The sequence below is a fragment of the Triticum aestivum genome, chromosome 4B (assembly GCF_018294505.1).
Source record: "Triticum aestivum cultivar Chinese Spring chromosome 4B, IWGSC CS RefSeq v2.1, whole genome shotgun sequence".
Taxonomy (NCBI): Eukaryota; Viridiplantae; Streptophyta; class Magnoliopsida; order Poales; family Poaceae; genus Triticum; species Triticum aestivum.
Window position 1 is genome coordinate 427,710,512 of NC_057804.1, and position 4,327 is coordinate 427,714,838.

Below are 4,327 nucleotides of genomic sequence, written 5' to 3' on the forward strand. Positions count from 1 at the left end.
TTGGTTGCATCTTGCATATCATTTCAAACATGTATTGCCTCTAATTTGTTGAAGTGCCACTTATAATGAGACACATCTAACTTGGTAGAGTGATTTTGGTTGGATCTTTCATATGGTGTCTAGATTGCATTGCTTCCAATTTGTTGAAATGCCTTCTACTTAGCGTTTTTCATACATATTCCATCCTCCTACAATGTGGTTGCCATACATAAAAGTTGTGTTCGTCAGTATCATGCATCAACAAATTTGGAAGTGCAAATTTCATTCCTTTTTCTTGTGTGTTTACTTGACAAGGCAAAATCTAAAAGGACGAAGGCACGAAATGATGGTGGTCCTCTGGAGCAACCGAAACAGATGATCTCTGCAGATTCTCCTACTACTCGTACTGTAGTGCTAGTTCCAAATCTCATCTTCCCTACTCCACAACCCACTGTGCTTGCTCTAACATGGCAGTGTGATATCTGGTTGCATGTTGCATATGGCGCCTAGCTTGTATTTCTCCTAATTTGTTAAATTGCATCTCCTTAGCTTACATATTATACATGTGAATATGACACGCCTTCCTGTTTTTGGTACATACTAATCTGCCTATCACACCATGTTCTTACATCAAACTACTGTTCTTGTGTATCCTGCATCTATCGCTTATGATGAGACAGTCACGTGTGTGGGTTAATATGAGACGCACTACTCTTATAAAGAATGCAATTTCATCCTCTCCACATGATTCTCAAGAAACAACAAGCCTAAATGAAGATATTGAACATAGCTTTGTACTTGAAGACCGCACTTCCCCTACACCACCATCACATGTACTTGCTCTAACTTCACAGTGTGATATGTGGTTGCATGTTGCATACGGTGTCTAGCTTGTAATGCTTCTAATTAGGGTAAATTGCATCTGCTTAGTTTACACACTATACTTGTGAATATGACATGCCTTCCTATTTTTGGTACACACTACATCTATGTGTTAACCTTGTTCTTACATGAAACTACCTCTCTTCTGTATCCTGCATCAATCACTTATGATGAGTCACCTTTATTCGTTGCATATTGCATATTATTTCTAGCATGTTGCCATGTATTGCTTCTAATTTGGCCAAATACATTTGTTAGGGCACCCTTTTAATTTGGCAGAGTGATATTGGTTTGATCTTTCATATGGTTTCTAGCTTGCATTGATTCTAACAAGTTCAAGCACCTTGTGCTTAGTTTACACTTTATACATCATACATGTCAATATTTCATGTCGTCCTGTTTTTCATACATATACCATCCTCCTATCATGCGGTTGCCTTACATGAAAGTAGTGTTCGTCAGTATCATGCATCAATGAGTTCTGAAGAGCAAATTTTATTCCTTTTTCTTGTGGGTTTGAGGTTACAAGGCAAAATCAAGAAAGAGGAAGGAAAAGAGTAAGGAAGGCGATGATGGTGGTCCTCTGCAGCAACGTAAACGAAGCATCTATACCGATTCTCCTTGTAATGATAGTGCATTACAAGGTCCAAGTCTCCGCTCCCCTACTCCACCATCCAAGGTGCTTGCTCTAATTTGGCAGTGTGATATCTGGTTGCATGTTGCATATGGTGTCTAGCTTGTATTGCTCCTAATTAGTGTAAACTGCATCTGCTTAGCTTACACATGATACGTGTGAATATGACATGATTTCCTGTTTTTGGTACATATTATATCTGTCTATCACGCCATGTTCTTACATGAAACTACTCTTCTTGTGTATCCTGCATCAGTCACTTATGATGGGACACCTTTAAGTTGGCAGTGTGATATTGGTTTGCGTCTTGAATATGATTTCTAGCATGTATTGCTTCTAGTTTGATGAACGCCACCTATGACGAGACAGTTTTAACTTGGCAGAGTGATATTGATTGCACCTTTCCATATGGTGTCTAGTTTGCAGTGCTTCTAATTTGTTGAAGTGCCTTCTGCTTAGTTACCACATCATAGGTGTGAATATGTCAAGCCGTCCATTTTTTCGTACATATTCTATCCCCGTATCATTTCTTTGCCTTTCATCAGAGTAGTGTTTGTCAGTATCATGCATGAATGAGTTCTGAAGAGCGAATTATATTCCTTTTTCTTGTCGGTATGACCTCACAATGCAAATCAATAAAGCTGAAGGAAATTGGCAAGGCATTGGATGATGGTGGTCCTTCCGAGAAACTGAAACGGAGGTTCTCTACAGATTCTACGCCACCATCCTCCCAACAAGGTTCGCAAGACAAGCAAGGCTAAACCAACGTAGTTGTGTAGATGATGAGCACATCTCCCCTACTCCACCATCACAGGTGCTTGCTCTAACTTGGCAGTATTATATGTGGTTGCATGTTGTGTATGATGTCTAGCTTGTATTGCTTCTAACTTTGTTGAATCGCATCTGCTTACTTTACACATAATGCCTGTGGATATGACATGTGTTCCTGTTTCTACATCAGACTACTGTTCTTGCATATCCTGCATCAGTCACTTACGATAAGGCACCTTTAAGTCACCACTGTGATATTGGTTGTGTCTTGCATATGATTTCTAGCATGTACTACTTCTAATTTGTTGAAACACCATACGGTTTGAACTTGGCAGAGTGATATTAGTTGCATCTTTCATATGGTGTCTAGCTTGCAGTGCTTCTAATTTGTTGAAATGTCTTCTGATTAGTTACCACATCATAGGTGTGAATATGTCAGGCCATCCTATTTTTCATACATATTCCATCCTCGCATCATGTGTTTGCCTTTCATCCGAGTAGTGTTCGTCAGTATCATGCATGAATGATTTTTGAAGAGCGAATTTTATTCCTTTTTTATCGATTTGACTTCACAATGCAAAATCATTACAGCTGAAGGAAATTAGTCTGGCAGTGGATGATGGTGATCCTTCAGAGCAACTCAAACAGGGGGTCTCTACAGATTCTACTCTGCCATCCTCCCAACAAGATTCGCAAGACAACACAGATGGACAATCAATTTAGCTGTGTAGATGATGAGCACATCTCCCCTACTCCACTATCACAGGTGCTTGCTCTAACTTGGCACTATTATATGTGGTTGCATGTTGCGTATGATGTCTAGCTTGTATTGCTTATAACTTGAATTGCATCTGCTTACTTTACACATAATGCCTATGAATATGACACGTGTTCCTGTTTCTAGAACATACGTGTACATGATGAGCACATCTCCCAGACTCCACCATCACATGTGCTTGCTTTTACTTGGAACTGTTATATGTGGTTGCATTTTCCGTATGATGTCTAGTTTGTATTGCTTCTGATTATGTTGAATTGCATCTGCGTAGCTTACAACTTATACCTGCAATGATCACTTACACATAAGACACATTTAACTTGGGATTGTAATGTAGGTTGCATCTTGCATTGTCTTCTAGCTTGTACTGCTTCTAATTTCTTGAAATGGCACTTACGACGAGACACTTTTTACCTGATAGAGTGATATTGGTTGCATTTTTATATGGTGCCTAGCTTTCATTTCTTCTAATTTTGTTGAAATGCCTTCCGCTAACTGTTTTTTCATACATAATCCATTCTCCTATCGTACGTGTGAATATGAAACGCTGTCTTTTTTTGTATATATTACATCCTCCTATCATGCGCGTGCCTTACATCAAAGTAGTGTCCGTCTGTATCATGCATCAACCATTTATGCAGAGCTAATTTTATTCATCTTCTTGTGGTTTTGACTTCATAAGGCAATATCAGAAAATAGGAAGGAAAAGAGTAAGTTAGGGGATGTTGGTGGTCCTCGCATCGATGCAAACAGAGAATCTCTAGATTTGCCACTTCTACTGCTAATGAAGTTGAAGTCCCAAGTCTACATGATGAGTTCATCTCCCGTACTCCACCATCGCAGGTGCTTGCTCTAAGCTAACAGTGTGATAATTTGTTTCATGTTGCATATGTTGTCTAGCCTGTATTTCTTCTATTTTGTTTAAATTGCACCTGCTGAGTTTATACCTTATACATGTGCATATGACATGGCTTTTCGTGTCTAGAATACACTTCATCTATCTATCATACCATGTTCTTACATCAAAGTACTGCTGTTGTGTATCCCGCATGAGTCACTCATGATTGGACGCTTTTAACATGGCAGTTTGATAGTGGTTGCGTCTTGCATTGATTTCTACATTGTACTGCTTCTAATTTTTCGAGTTGCCACTTATGACAAGACACTTTTAACTTGGCAGACTAATATTGGTTGCATCTTTCATATGGTGTCTAGCTTGCATTACTTCTATTTTCTTGAAAATCCTTCTGCTTAGTTTGCACATCGTAGCTGTGAATATGTCA